This window comes from Protopterus annectens, chromosome 7.part0 (genome assembly GCF_019279795.1).
Source record: "Protopterus annectens isolate FY-2018-M chromosome 7.part0, PAN1.0, whole genome shotgun sequence".
NCBI lineage: Eukaryota > Metazoa > Chordata > Ceratodontiformes > Protopteridae > Protopterus > Protopterus annectens.
The window spans coordinates 1,298,195,166-1,298,212,665 of record NC_056739.1 but is presented as its reverse complement, the minus strand read 5'-3'; the positions used below and the strand labels follow the sequence as shown (position 1 = coordinate 1,298,212,665).

Here is a 17,500-nt window from a genome sequence, read left to right as displayed (position 1 = left end):
ACACACTTACCGGCACAGGGTATCAAACCCCCAACAACTATGTAGTGCTATCACAGTTCGATGCAGTTATTGGAAACACCACATGGGTTACCTGATGTGGAGCACTCAGAACATATATGTGAGGGTGACTGACATCTGTAACAGGGATACAGTAGATGTACGGCAGGTGTCGTACACGTGCCTGTCTGCATGTACAGATGCCTGCGTCAACACAGGCACACTCACACAGGGATGCACCCACATTGACACACCGGGCAGGGCCAAGAGTGCAACTCATCACTAGTGGGATTGCCACAACACATCAGTGTGCAGGTATCACATGCACCACAAAGGTCATAAGGAGACCGTATGGGCAAAAAGTAGAAGCAGATGTCACACATCAGACAGCATGCTTCAGTATGCCCTGGGGGGGTGTAGTGAGTGTGGATGTGGACATACGCACCATACAACACACACACACGAACACACAGGGTGCCAGTTCTGACATGCATGGTTGCATGTCTACATGGGTGTGTGGTGGTCAACTGTGCCAGCAGGCTGTACAAGGGTAGAAATTACTGGGCAATGATTTCCCCAGAGGTGTATTTCTAAGTGTGTGATATCTGCAGCCTTGCCAATGTTGTGTATATGAACTGTACTGAGTGTGAGTAGCCTAGAAAGCATTTCTCTCTACACAGGCAGAGATCGTGACATGCACACATACACACACTGACACAGTTGCCAAGTCTGGGGTTAGGACTACTACCTAACTAGTTTATCAGTACAGCAGTACACAGTTATGGGATGTGCCATGGGGATTACTGAGCTACAGCTCCCCCAAAGGTGTATTTCACATTGAATGACCTCAGCAGGCTTGTCATGATACTGCTATGGGGAAGGTGGTGTGTGCATGGGCTGTAACCCATTCATGTTAAGGATGACATGCCACATGTGGGCACACACAGGGTCATATGCCACAGGTACGTGTATACAGCTACTAGGTGACATCTTCCTTGTACAGTCATGTTGCAAAGCTGGAACGTGCAACATGCTATCATGCTGACAGATACTGGTGGCTAGTATCTGCAGTGAGTGACACCTGCACCTCATGTGTTTGGGGCCCTTTGGCTGTGTGCTGGGTGGGACAGGCCCAGATGTCTCCTTGTCACAGTCACCCTCTTCAACACATCCATGTTCGTCTACCTTTGGCTTATTATAGTGTGTTGTCCTTTCATATATGTCTGTATTCCTATCCACTGTGTGTGCAAGGCAGGAGTGGTGCATACTGACATGTGTCAGCACTGAGAACTGCAACTGTCAGATATGTCTGGTCTACTGTTGTTTGCTGACATGGCCTTCTTGTGTTTGTGTGTGTGAGCGTGCCCAGTATGGCCATCTGTATTGCATGTGTGGATCAAGTTCAGGTGGTTTGTACTGCGGTGCTGACCTTTGTGCTGTACACAGACAGGTAGCATGCTGTGTCTGCAGGGTATGCATCAGTCATTTGGCATTGACTGTTGCTACATTTCTGCTTAGCAGGGGGGACACCAAACTGTTTTTACATTTCTACACAGCGGTGGGGGGCACACCTGACTGTTACTATAAGTGCACATAGGATGCTGGGGCACACCTTGCACTTTTACACAGTTGCTAGGACTGTACTGGTATGTCAGGTACACCATTTCAGTCTGTAGTCTTCCCTATCATGCTTGCTGGCTAGAGGCATGCCAGTGTACTACAGATTGTAGCTTTCACTACCTACATATTAGTTTCTGACTTCCTAGCCTTCACAACTGACATCCAACTGGCTGGCCTGCTGTAGTCTGTCTGTGTAGGGCTGGGGTAGGGGTTACCCATGGGGTTCATTCAGAGGCCATAGTACAGCATTTGTTTGTGTCTGTGTACACCTATCCTGCTGGCTGTGACTGTTGTTGGGTATGTGCCCCCACTGGCATGTGTGAATCACTTACCTTGTGGGTGTCCCAGTATTGAGGGTGGTGATGCAGGGCTGCCTATGTTGGATGCACATAGTACACTCCCTATACATGGTTGAGCACAGGTAGTGTCATGTTTGACATCCCTTTTACTGTATGTGCGAGTCGGAGAGAGGTGTAATACCCTATGTCAGTGCATGTGCTATGCGTTGCCTTTTTGCCAAAGCCAGGGCATACTGGGCATGCCTCCTTATGCCTACTGGTGCAGGCCTTGGCAATGTTGGGGGGCCGTGTAGCCCTGCCCCATGCTGTTCCTGCTGCAGCTGTTTCCACAGGATCATATTGTGTAGCATAGCACATACAAGGACAATTTGGGTACATGTCGTTGTTGAGTACTGCAAGGCTCCACCGGATGTGTCCAGGCACCAGAACCATGACTAGAGCATCCCAAACACACTCTCTATTATGATTCGTGTTTGTGCGTGTGCATCATTATGGAGTTCTTTTTCGGGTGTGTGTGCATTTTTGATGGGTGTCATCAGCCATGGCTCCAGTGTGTATCCAGCATCCCCCACTACGTGACCGTGTGGGATGCCCCCATTGGGAAATGGCTGGTACAGCTGCGTCAGATGCCAGATGTGGGAATCGTGGTAACTTCCAGGGCAGCCAGCACACACATTCATTATTATGCCTTGGGCATCACACATGACCTGGCAGTTGATGGAGGGGAAGCCCTTGCGGTTGATGTAGACCCTACCCCGCTCACCTGGTGGTGCTTTAATGCGTATGTGCGTGCAGTCTATTGCACCCACTACCTCAGGGTATTCTGCTATCTGGTGGAAGAGAGGTATATTGCTGGCCAACGCCTCACGGGTAATGGGGAAATATACATGGTCACCGACATGTGCTGACATGGCATCCAGGAACTGGTGGAGTACCCTGGATGCTGATGCCTGTGATATCCCCATAATATCCCCAGTTGTCCTTTGGAAGATACCTGCAGCTAGTATTCTTAGACCTACACATACCTTGGTATCCACTGGGATGGGTTCCCTTCTGTTAGTTCTGTGTATGAGGCGTGGCTGGCACAGCTCAACTATTTGCTGTAGGAGGTCCCTGTCCACCCTATAGTGCTCCACTCTCTCCAGCTCATGTAGCCCTTGGTAGATTACCCTGGGTCTGTACACTCTCCTCCATCTTCTCACTGTGGGTTGCTCAGCAGCATTCACATCCTCATCACCCTCGGCCTCTTGCACATGCTGGTTTATGATAGCAAAAGCAGTCCTTAACATTTTTTCTCTTGCTTTCATTTTGTAAAATTTCCCCATCTGTATACACCAGTGGTGCAGAGTTTTTGGGAAAAACAAGGGGGAAAGGTGTTTGTATAGTTTATAGTGTTGTGCTGGGCTGGGCTGGTCTGCTGCCTGTGTAATTGGCTGATTCTGATACATTTCACCTGTCAGCTAAGCTAGTTCTCCTTGATTACCTTCCTACTGCTGTTTTACCTTCTCATTGCCTCCCTGTTTAAGCCCGTGTGCACACCGCTCAATCAGAGTGCTCATATGTGCACAGAGCTGCTTTTTCCTGGTTTAACTTCCTTTTTTCTTCCTGTAGAACCTGATGTGTGGTGCGCACACCCGCTTACACTTTGTAAAATGTGCTAGGCAGGTTTAGCACACCCCTAGCTTAGCTGTACTAAACTAGGAGCAGTTTCGAGCCACAAGTCTCCAATCTGCTTACCGTATGCCTGACACACTCCCCCATGATATCACCTATATCCGAGTCTTGCACCCAGCTATTTATACTCTTACACTCTTGGGACCTGCCTTATACCCTGGGACAATCTGGGATTCATTAACCTTTCCCTCATTTGCATAGGATTGCCTACTAATACATAGTTACATGTCCCACACTGAGCCTACCCCCTTAGCAACCACTACTCACTGGCCAAGTTGTCTTTTGCCAGCCATTGACTTGCATGGCAGAATACTGATTTTTGTTAGAATGCTCATTTTCAGTTTATTTTATTACCCCCCCCCCCCGGTCTCATTTGCGCGCCGCTGCCCTATGCTTACACAGCCGAGATCGGCGGAAAAAAAAATAAAAGTTATTTTATTTATTTTTTTACGGTTTGCAATGCCAATGGCCTTCTACTTGGCCACTGGCATGCTTCCTCAATAATATGCAGCCTTTATTTGGAGCTGTCATAGTTCCGTTTTGGAATTTGCAGAAATGTACTCTGTTAGTAACTGAGTGCATTTCTGCAGATTGCACTTGCCTTGCATGGACTATTGCAAGCTTCCTGAATTGCAATATTACCTCATTTGCATGGATGTCTCCAGCAAATTAGGTGATTTGCATACCAGGGCTTAGTCCATGCAAGATTAGTGCTGGAGCTCTTGTGCACGCTCCTGCCAGCTGTTCCTGGATCGCACGGCAGACATATTGCCTGCGGGAGCTACTGCACTCATCTTGCACTCTGTGCAGGCTTTTGAGAATCCGGGGGTAACTTTGGCAAAACAATATCAACTAATCCCTTGAATGATGTACATAATTCTAATGTATTTGGATGTGTTGTTTCCATATTTCGTAGAGTAAACCAACTAGTTTTGTCAGTTGTATTAAATGGGCATGAATGCACAATGTTTTACACATAGCTTGAAGTTATGTACACTCAGAGTAGGTTATATGAATTACAGTGGTGCATAGGGTATAGCAATCAGAATGCGGGGGGTACATTTATTACTTTACTCTTCGCTGTTCTTTTGTACTCATTATGTTAAATGACTTCAGTCATTCAGAATTCACTGGGAAGTAAATTGAGAGGACATGGTTGTTGTTAATTTGGTCACATACCACCTGGTTATGGCATGGTTGAGTACTGCAGAACACAAATTTATATACTGGTGTGTGAGAGGCTAGAATTTACAGACTTTATTGCTAAATGTACTTTTTCCATGTTGGTGCAACCTCAGTGGCAGTATAGTTAGAGTCTGTGACTCTGGGAACTGTAACATTTCTTTTTTCAGGTAATTTGGTGTTTGATTCTGTACATTGTCTCTGTTTATTATTTTGCCTATTTTATCACATTATTTAAATGATTTTAGAATGATTTTAGAAGGACATTTAGTTATCTGTTAGATTTTTGCTGTGTCAGCTGGACCATTGAGATACTTTCAAGCCAGGAAAAGTTTGTAAAATAGTATGATCCTGGTTATTGCCTTATTTATTAAAAGCCTTCTTTCTATTCCCCATTAACAAACAGTGTCAAAAGCTGAGTGGAGTGTTACAAAAGGACAGATTATGTTGGGATACTCCACAGCAGGGTGAAATCATCCATTATTAGTGAAACATAATTCATCTAACTGGCAAATAGGGGGAATAGGTGTTACCCGAAGAAAAACCTTTCACAAACACCTACTTTTCCATCATAACTGGATAACTGCTATTTTGTCACATAGCGGTTACGGTTTGATGACTTGGGTAACTTCTAAGCCAACACAGGGAATTGTGGTCCCACTCTTTGGCTGTAATCTTTCTTGGAGTAGCAAATATGATCTATGTTAAAGTGGTTAGACCAAAGAAACTGCTGTTCTGTGAAGTCCTCTATCTAGGCTAAAGAGATATTAGATCAGTCTGTCTTGATGTGGCTGTTTCCATGCTGTGACCAGCAGTTGTACTGAAGATAGGATGCAGTGACAAGGCAGGCAAATAAGCTATGGACAACTTTAATCATTGCTTTGTCCTGCAGTGTCAGAATGATGATTGCTTTTTCTAATTCTTAGTGTTAGTGTGGTGTTGACCTTTGTGTGGGGATATAGTTTTACTTGCTTTGCAGAGCAAGTGATTCCTATATCTCCAACTGCATAATACCTTTACCTCTAATATACTTGATCTACCTGTTCAACTCACTCATGGTAAACTGCGACTCAGCTTACCATATTATTACTGCTCTAAACCTACTACATTCAGTCTAATCTTTATTCATTTTACTGCTCTTTATTAGCTTTTCTAACCAAGCAACTACTCCTTATATCTCCTCCACTAATACATCTCCTCTTTTAACTCTAGTCTACCTTTTCTGTTCTCCCTTTTATATCTTAATAACGCAATTGTATATATATTTGCTTTATTACATTTTACATATATATATATATATATATATATATATATATATATATATATATATATATATACTCATAAATGTAAATGTAAACCATTATTTATATATTTTACATTGTTTTGTTATATTATAATGCAACCCAGTGCCTGTAATTGCACATTGTTTGATCAGCGTTGTACACCAGAAAACACATTTAAATAAATAAGATAAACAATTAGCATTGCGCACTTTTTTATATAATGTACATAAGTCAGTAGGAGGTGTGTGGACCTATAATTCTAATAGAATCAAAGGGTGCTCAGCAGAGGGTAATGTTTTGTCCCTTGTTGTTAAGTCACTCCGGGGGGGGGGGGGGTGTATTCAGCAAGCGTAACAGTATGTTGATGATCCAACTGCTTTTCCACCAATCATAAGATCATTCAGCATGTGGAACGTTTAGGATGTTTCAGTACTGCATGCTGCTAATGGCTTTTACTGTCCTCTTAGAGCTTTCTGCTGTTAGCATCTACATAGTTTCTTCAACCTTGTGTTACATTATTTCTGTATCTCATGCTCCTTCAACACTCTAGACTGATACGGTACTTCTACTTTACCCATCAATTAACTAATGAACAGTAGCCATGTAGCAAGGTTAGTTTGAAAACTACCTCTTAAACTGATAACTTAGACGTCATCATATATTCTTAACAGCCTGCAGTTAATTTTAACAATGCTTTTGAACATTACTTTCCTGCCTGACCCCGTTTGAGAATGTTTGAGAATGTCTTGAGGCCATACATTTAATATTTCAGAATTAAAGTTAATAATTAATAACAAACTGTTTTATATGTACTGTTAAGAAAGTTAGAACTGCAAACCCAGCAATGTACTTACTGCTGAAACTAAATACTTGTTTGTACTTTTGAAACCTCTCATTTATCTAGTGAAGCATGTGTTAAACTCCTTATGATTTCATATGTCAGGCAGTCTCGATTGGCTTTCAAATCGTTTTATCAGTTATTGTATTTCAAGTTATCTTCAAAGTCTTCCTGTGCATAATGCATTCAGGAAAATTCTGACATGCTTTTCTCTTGATTGATCAATTAACTTATAAAGTGAATTTTTAAAAGAAGGTTTTCCTGAAAGTGAAATCACTGTTTGCTGATTCTGGTTGTTATTTAATGACTTCTAGTTATCATACAAACAATAAAAATAACAATAACAAACTTAAAAAAAATGAATGTGTTGACCTTTCTTTTATTTGAAGTATACATTGTTTCAGTAAGCTAAGCATGTGAGTTATGCATAGAATGAATTAGGTAGTATATAAATTAATCCAGGGACCAAATAACAAAAGGAATTGTACACTAAAAATAAACATTGCTAATGGGAATGTTTCCATACTGAATTTGTATTAACTTGTAAAACTTTGAAAATGAATTATTAGTTGTGTCATATTAAAATGTAAATGCATACCCTTTCCTTTAGAATTTATTCTGGCCAGACACAAAGACATTCAACTTAAAGTTTATTTTTATTTATTTATTTTTTTGTGCTGTGTGATAGTTCTAATTAATGTCAAGAGTTTTGCTGTTAGATCCCCAGCAAATGTATTGATTTGTTTCAATGAAAAAAAATGTTTTGCATTGAAAAATTAAATATCATTTCTGTGCAGTCTGGCATTCCCAGTCAATTGACAATGTTTGAGCAAGGTTTGAGAACCTATTGTAAGATGGATTGCCAACTGGCTCAAAAACCAGACACACACTATGAAAGTGGGTGACTCCACTTCAACTTGCAGACCTGTTACCAGAGGGGTGCTACAGGAGTCAGTGCTGGGCCCCCTACTGTTTGGTATATACTTCTCAAAAGTTCAGGTCAAAACTAAAGGGTTGTGGCTGACCAAGTTTACAGATGACTGCAAACTAGGTGCAATCTTTGAATCCCCAAATGATGTCAGTTTACTCCAGGAGGGTCTCACACAGACCATCGACTGGTGTAATAGTCACAGTCTCAAAATGAATGCAAAGAAATGCATCATAATTTCCTTCAGCACAAACAATCTCCCTTCACACTATCAGATCAATTACAATACCCTAAGTACCCATGAAGTGGTAAAGGACCTGGGATCACAGGTTAACCGTGACCTTGACCTCAGTCACCACATGTAACTTTCCACCTAGCTCACTTGATTAGAAAAGGCATCACCTCAAAAACAAAAGAAGTTATACTGCCCTACCACTCAGCACTTATCTGGCCCATAATTGAGTATAACGCCATATTCGATATGTACTGTACTAAGCAGCTACAGTAATTAGAGAGACCTCAGAGGTTTCTAATAAAGAAGATCAAGGGGCTCCAGCATGTGCCTTAAACGGACTGACTAAAATCCCTGTCATTATACTCCACATCGTACGGACTTCTTAGGAGAGACTTATGCCTTGCCTACAGAGCAACCCAAGACCCAAACCAAATGACCTTACTGCATATCTGTAAATCAAATAGGTATAGGGTTACCCGTTCCAGGAACTTAAAATGGCTTGCATCTTAAATATGACATGCTAGAGGGACAGATTTATCTCCCAGCAACTACCACGTCTTTGGAAAAGGCTAGCAGTTCATGTGAAACATAGTACAGTTATGACACTATTCAAGAGGAACCTGGATGAGTGGATGGGGCACCGTAAATTCTTACCAGGGATAGTGCCTACAACCCTCCTGGGCATGGGCAATTATCACTAAGTGCAATCTTGGGTATTGACTAGTACTTCTACGGTATTACATTGGATTGAAATGGCAAGGCTTAAAATGACCTCCGGGTCGATAGCCTAGTAATTTCCTATGATCCTATGTTATACTTTAAACTGATCTTAAGAATCCATGTTTATAAGAATATTTTCTGTTTTTAGTATTTTATAAAATATCTGATGTTTATTATTTTTCAGGATTCCATAACTCTTTTACATGATGTTTCTGCTTTTATTGATTATATAACAATAATAAAAAAAATATTTCTGATGAAAAATAAATTTGAGGTTATTACAATGACTGACTATGCATACTTAAGTAATCTCTCTATTGATTTATGCAGGGCTTTTCTAAGACAACAGTAATTAGCCAAGTGTCTGTATAATGGCTATCAGATCTCAAAGAGTTTAATTACAGACATTTTTGACTGAACAGTGTTGGCAACTGTTGCATCCAGCGCAATCTTTAATAATAATAATAATAATAATGCATATTTATTAAGCAGGCAGGCCCACTAGACACGTAGTCCTTTTTCAGAGGCTATCTGAGAGCAATGTCTGGTTAAGTGACTTGCTCAAAGTAAGCAAATGAGTGCTGAAGGAATCAAATCACGCACCACAAAAAACACAGCTCACAGCTTTAAGTCTGTATACCAACCACCTGCTCTTGATACATGCAAAAAGCATTACATGCATATTTCCGTCAGTGTAAAAACAGTAGTGGAAATAAAGCACCACTCATACATTCTTTTGTATTTTTTTTGAACTGTGTTATTAAAAGCTGATATGTAAGCAATAGTGTCTGACAGTGTGAGCATTATAGGGAAATAATGAAGCAGGGAGATGTGTAGTGAGGCCTAACACTGAATTTCAGGGCATGTCTACTCCTGGTAGTCTATTTTGTCCCTGTAATACAACATTATTGTGCATAAAAAATGGCACCAGTGTAGATTTTATAAGATGGTTACGTTTGTTGCTTTTTTCTTCCAGTTTTTCTGCATGCACTTTGGACAATGCTTTATTTGGAGAAATTTATATAACTGTTTACTTCAAATATACACACATGTAAACATGGACACACACACACACACACACACACACACACACACATGTGCACACACACACACACACACACACACACACACACACACACACACACACACACGCACACACACGCACACACACACACACACACACACACACACACACACACACACACACACACACACACACACACACACACAGCACACACGCACACAGAGTAGGCCCTCAGTTTCACTTGTCTCTGGTCAACTTTAGCAGTTGGACAGTCTCAATCCCAAGCCTCACACACACATACAGAAAGACATGAGACAATAAGCATTAGCAACCCAACACAGAGCTAAAAAAAAAGTTAAGGTATTTGGCTTTTGTATCTGTTTTCCTCCCACATCCCAAAGACATGCTGCAGGTGGATTGGACACTCTAAATTGGCCCTAGGTGTGTGTGCATATGTGTGCCTTCATTGGAAGTTTGGGCGCCGGGCTGGCAACTCGACACTGTAAAACTCCAATGCCAATCATGAGCGGACAAGGTGATCCGCTGTCGCAACCCCTAACCAGGAAAAGCCGAAGAAGAACATCTGTTTACCTCTGACACCAAGTACTTTTATCAAATAATTATTTCTATTAATCAAGAAAATTAGGTTTAAACCTGTTAATGTTTGGGCTTCATTCCTTTTTTTTTTCTATTTTCTTGCAAATAAGCTGCCTGTGTCTGACTAAAAGAAAGAAACACCATGACAGATTTCTGGCATGCCTTCCAACACTCTCTGTGCCTTATAATACTAAATGACTGACGTTAAAATGATTAGGTTTTGACTTACAGTAATATGATTATATTCAAAACTACCACTACTGTTCTTATGACTATGCAACTATAAGTAAGGAAATATAACTCATGACCTGATTAAGTCTCCAACTCATAAGTCATAATCCTTGACATCAAGTGTCAGCAGTATCAGTGGGTGTAATGTTCACACAAGCCAGTCATGGAACATCAGATAAATAAGCCAAGTGGAAATAGGAGGAACTGAAAAAAATAAATAAAGCATAGTGGAAGAACTAAGGAAAATTGACAGAGACATGGAATTATACAAAAGTAACAGGGCATATGTATGGCCAAATGATAATAGAAAGGGTACCCGCGATTATGAGAGATCTGACCGGTTGGATAGAAATGGGAATGATACAAATTTTCAGGAGGGAAGATTCTTCCCAGCACCCAAACAATTCAGAAGACAGTACCATTAGAGGAGAAGCCCACTGGGGCTAGGTTAACTGACTTGAACTTTATTGAGTCTCCTGTTTTGTTGAACATTGATAACCCCACACTAAGGGTAACACATGACAAGTCTGTACCTATGGATATGAACACTACTAACAATATAATACATACTTACAAAGGATTTAATGTTTTTAATTATACGGATCTGGAGGTTAAGCAGGAATTTTTCACCCTTTTTAGTAAAGGTATGAAATTCATACCAACTGGCCGTTTCGACATAGTGGACACGATTAAAGAAATAAAATTATTTAGTCGTAGGCTCAATTTGGCTTTACAATTTAATGAAAAAGAGAGTATAAAGGGTAAGATTGTAATAAACAAATTATCTAAGAAAAGTATATTTGTACCTGCTTATTACCTTCAAGTAGCTCATTATGAAAAATTAGTTTGTAAAGACTTATATTATTTATACAAAAACATCAGAATTAACAAAGAATATGCGGATAAATACAAGGATAATTTGAACGCAGATGAGAGGAAATGTCTTGATTACTTGATGGCCAATCAAAATTTAAGAATTATGAAACTGAACAAGGGTGGAGGCATTGTACTTTTTAACACCTTAGATTACAATAGTGAAATACACAATATTCTACACTTATCTGGTAATTACGAAGAAATTTCTATTAACCAAGTGAACATAGGTTACAAAAGGATTGACCTCGCCCTAGAGGAATATCTATTGGACAACCATATTTCTAATGATATTTATCAATTCCTAAGAGTTGAATTTCCCAAAATGGCAAATATTATAGGTATACCAAAAATCCACAAATGTCTAGAAAAAACACCTTTTAGACCTATTATATCTGGTTCCAAATCTAAGACTTTTAATATAGGGGTCACTATAGACCATTGGATTAAACATGTATACCAGAACGTTACGCATTTAACAAAAGACTCTTGGGATTTCTTGGGAAAACTCACCCCTGATTTATGGAATGAGGATTTAATTTATCTTACTGTGGATGTAATTGACCTCTTTTCTTGCATACCAAAAGATATAGGCTTAGAATACTTCCACAATAGTTTGTGCAAATATTCCACTCTAAGTTGGGACAAGATTAATTTAACAGTAGAAATGATGGGCTTATACTTGATCACAATTATCTCCAATTTCAAGGGGAACTATTCAGGCAGACCAGGGGTGTTGCCATTGGTGCCTCCTGTGCCCCGATCTATGCCAACCTGGTCATGCTAGAGTGGGAAACTGAACACATATTCAGCAGTGAATTTTTTAATAAGATCGTGCTATATACTAGATTTTTAGATGACTTATTTATTCTATGGAAGGGAACAATTGATGAGATTTATAAATTCATAGATTACATAAACAGCACAATGGAATTTTTAAAATTCACTTATCGTGTTGAATATGAAGGTATTCTGTATTTAGATACATATATTAAAAACAATGGCTCAAATTTTGAGTCAAAAATCTATAGAAAGGAGACTTTTTCAAATGATTATTTGAATTTTGAAAGTAACCACCCCCCACACATTTTCAGAAATGTGTTCAAAGGGCAGTGCATACGGGCTGCCCGTATGTCCTCTAGCAGAGCAGTTATGGAAATGGAATTGGCAGTGATTTATGAGATGTTTGTAAACAGAGGATACCCCAAACATATGTTGGACAACATCAATGACTATGTTAAACAAGAGTGGGGTAATAAATTTCAACCTCTGTTAGGTGTACCATTCAAAAGTATAAATAGACCAGATACGCATAGGGATAAACAAGTATGTGTGATTAGGTTTAACCCTTATACTAATATAGTTAAGGAAGTCCTACACAGACACTGGGATATCCTTACTTTATCTGAAAATGTAAGTAGTTGTGTAGGTAATTATCCCAGTTGTGTGTATAAGACATCTTACAATTTGAAACATCTATTTGAACACTGTAGAGTAGACAAAAAATCTACTAGAGGAACCACCAGATGTGGTTCGTGCAACCAATGTAAGTATATAAACAGCAATTGGACTATTAGATTAAATAACGTCACCAAGACACGTATACAGAGTAAGTTAGGGAATTGTAACACACAGAGGGTAGTTTACCTAGCAACATGTATATCCTGTTTGGCTTACTACATTGGTAAGACCGAAAGGAAGTTCAAAACCAGGATATACGAACATTTATACAAAATAAAAAGGAAAGACAACAACAACGCTCTCAGTAAACATATTTCTGACAAAGGCCCCACACATAGTTTCCTATTTACTATTATTGACCAAACAGAAGTTGTTACCAGTGGAGGCAATTGGAAAATCCATTTGTCATTGTTGGAAAGTAGATGGCAGATTTTATGTGATGCCACAACTAGCCCTGGGTTAAATGATTTTATAAGTATTAAACCTTTCTTACAGCTGGATTGAAAAATATATATTTCATGCATTTTGTATATTATATTAATTCCTACTTCACATCTGATTGAACATTTTATAAGTATTTTACAAGTATTTTATTAGTAATTTATTAGTATTTTAGTATTTTAGTATTTTAGTGCTCACAATATCTGATTATATATCTATATTAGTCCCTTTGTACTTTTGTTATGTAGCAATGTTCACGATTTCTATGACACACATAGGACTATGGTATAGGACTGTATTAAACATAGGTACAATACAGTCTTTAGTATTTATTAATGTTTTAGCATTTTAGGTACTTAAATACTAGGAGCTCTATGTATTATATCTACATATAAGTATTTTGAACATTTGATTTTTATGACATTCTTACATTCTTATATATTTTCATACAATTCATTATGAACCATCAAATAATTTATTATTAACTATCAATTTATTATGAACCATCAGTATTTATTGATTCATTTGGAATTATCAAATAAGTATTTTATCATTTTGGTTGGTTCTATTAATATTTATATTAATATTTATATTTATATTCAATATTTATGTTTATATTCAATATATTCAATATATTTACGACACTATGTGTTTTTAGCAGCCACTAGATGTACTGTTTATATAAAATCTACATTATCTCATTGTAGATTCTTCATTAGAAAATGTCCACAGCCCTTTAAGCAAATTAGCCATTTTTGGCGCCAAAATGTTTTTAAATAGGTTAATTTAATTAATATGCCTGGTTCTGAGGAAGTCTGTTGTTTTGCAGATGAAAGCGCTTAACCAGAATAACAGTTTTATTGTTTGGAGTTTCTTTTTTGTTGGAGTTTTATTTTAGTTGTCTCAATAAACATACATTTTCCTGGTGTCTGAGCTGTGGTGGTTTCGTTGGATTGGTCTCTACATCTGGGGTTACTTACTTTGTTGTGTTCTTCATTGGAGTCCTTATAATACTAAATGACTGACATTAAAATGATTAGGTTTTGACTTACAGTAATATGATTATATTCAAAACTACCACTACTGTTCTTATGACATATGCAACTATAAGTAAGGAAATATAACTCATGACCTGATTAAGTCTCCAACTCATAAGTCATAATCCTTGACATCAAGTGTCAGCAGTATCGGTGGGAGTAATGTTCACACAAGCCAGTCATGGAACATCAGATAAATAAGCCAAGTGGAAATAGGAGGAACTGAAAAAAATAAATAAAGCATAGTGGAAGAAAAACAATGAAAGAGTGATAGGTTGTCGCATAAATAAAGGAAATCTTTGAATGGAGGGGACCAGCAAGTGGCATTATTCTTGCAAGTGGATGTTTAGAAGTGAGGGTGTATTTTAGAGTCCAAGAATAGTTAACTGTCTGTTAGCTGCCAGATTATGCAGTACTGAAAACCCATCCAAGGATTCTTACTAACTACAGGAAATTGATGTAAACAGAAAATTAAGACACCCAGTGGCTTTATTTTAAAATAAACAGTTTAGGTTTCTAGGAGGAAGAAGATACTAGTATTTTAATTTAACTATCTTTGACCTTTCGATGTAATGGTAAAGCTGTTTTGGCATTCCTTAATTTTAATGCTTTCTTACTATTACATGACTGTTAATACTGGAGCTTTATTAAGGTACTGAGTTTTATGCATTATTAACAGACCAATGTATTTGCTGTGTCAGCCAGTCAGATTGTTTGATTTTTAAGGCCTTTTTCTAAAAGATACTACAGTTCAACACAGACTTATCTTTTAGGTGTTTGGACATGTGGTTTAGCTAATGAATTCTCTTGAAGTAGTCAGTGTTTCTTTAATAAGTTAATAAGACCACGATCGCAAAATGTATGGCTTCCTAAATTTATTTAACATTTGTTTACGAGGAAAGTGCAACCTGGAATGAGCCAATTTTCAGCAGAGGTCCAGGGAGAAAAACATCAGATGCATGTTTTTGTAATGGGGAGGAAACTGGAGCACCCGGAGAAAACCCACAGAAATACAGGGAGGACATGCAGACTCTGCACAGACAGCACCCCAGCCAAGAATCAAACCAAAGGACCTCTTGAAGTGAAGCAACAACGCAAACCACTGCACCGCTGCACCATCCAGAGTGGTACAGCTTCCATTGCTGGATGTAGTATGTGTGATCAGTCAGTGCAAGTAATGTGTTAGGACACTGAGCAATGCCCCCTCCCATTGTAAGCAAAATTTTAGACTGAATGTATAGGTTTGATAAATTTACATAGATATGATAAGCATGAATGGCAACATATGACTGAAATGACCATTAGCTGCTTCCTGGACTTGTTGTTCTTCATGATTAATTGCAAAGTATGCAGAGCGTGCACCACAGAACAATTTGCTTATACTGCAGATGGTCTTGCTTCCTTCTTGAAAAGTGCAACTTGTATATTAGGGATACTTTCCCCATCAAAGAACAAACTGAATAGTCTCAAACGATATGTGGTAGTAAGGTATAAGTCATTTGTCTCCATTACATCCATAGGACAATGTATGGAACATTGTGTTAGCCCCATTCTTTTCTAACACATTATGATTACAAATTCTTTATTAATCATGTAACCTGATCTGCATAATAAAAGTGAACTGCCTTGTCTTATTTTGTCAGGATCAAATAGGGTAAGACACCTCTTTTTGATGTAGCATTCTGTGAAACGAGAAAAAGTTCATTGTATTGTTAATCCTAATATAGTCTGTACTGCTTTCAATAACAATTATGATGAATGTGACAAAAGTATGTACTTTACAAGCTAATTTCTCTGTAATATGTCTGGGATATATCACAACGGATCTACTTCATTTAATCATATTACAAACATATTGAAACTAATAACGTTGAGATGAAATTTTCGTAATTTCAGAAAACCGAAACTGCACAATAGAGAAACTTAGAATGTCGAACCACCTTTTATGCATGTCAGGAAGCACTGCTATGAATGCAGATCATGCTGCATTCATATACAGAAATTCTACAGTTAAACAGACAAAAAAAAAAAAAAAACAGAAATGTAGTATTAATGACGTAGGAAACAAATGGAATGGAGATCATGGTACATTGAGGATCGGGACATTTAGCCCTTTCCTCACTGTAGTGCGATCTCAGAGTTGGTATATTTAATTAGCAGGGTGTGTGTATGTTTGAGGGGGGGTGCAGCTGCCCACATGAGAGCTGCAGGGGGGGGGGTTGCCCCCTGCAATATCATTGTTAACACAATATTTTTGGTGTTTGTTTTTTGTTGCTTTAAGTGTAGAATCTATGCATGTGAATGCAGTGTGCTCTGCGTTAATTGCAGTTTCCTGACACATGCAAAAGGTGGTTAAACATCCTAAGCTTTGCTATTGTGCAGTTTAATTTTTGTGAGTTTACGAGATTTTCATCTAGATGTTATGCAGTTCAGTTTTATGGTAATGCAATTTAGTGAAGTAGTTCCATCACGACATACATATATGTGTATAATGCTGAAACTGCAGAATGCAGGTTGTCTTTGGACTTCCTAATAAATGTGATGAATCTTTATGGTGCTGGCTTTTGTGTTTTGCTTGGATTATATTGTAAGTTATAAACCAGTCTTTATGTACAACGTTCTGCTTTGATTTTTTGGAGTCTAAACATATAAATATATTTATCTGTGTGTATCTAATTATAAATATATTTATAAATAAAGCTATAGATATATACATTTCTATGTCTATACCTTGTATATAAATATATGGATACAGTTATATGTTATAAACTGAATGCAAAAACATGAGTCAAACTACAGCACATCCAAAAAATAACACTTAAATAAAATTATTTGTCAAAGGGGACAAATCCCCTGTGCCCTCCATACTCAGTTCTACTTATTTACACCAACTTCAAGATCAGATAGCAGTGGGAATGATGAATGTCTGAAAATTCCACTTTACTGCTATCTTGCAGAGGTGAATACTTGCTCTGTGTGATAAAATTAATATTTAATCAGTAGTGCCATGGAGCAATCCATTATGATGAACTGAGCATTCAGGCAAATGTAATGTATACA

The 17,500-nt window shown here is 38.4% G+C and overlaps 1 protein-coding gene across 1 annotated transcript in view; it reads left to right on the top strand.

The window, feature by feature from the left end:
* The window catches only part of MINAR1 (membrane integral NOTCH2 associated receptor 1), an 821,559-nt gene that overhangs the window by 406,939 nt on the left and 397,120 nt on the right, over positions 1 to 17,500 (top strand). The gene's annotated exons all lie outside the window — the stretch shown is intronic.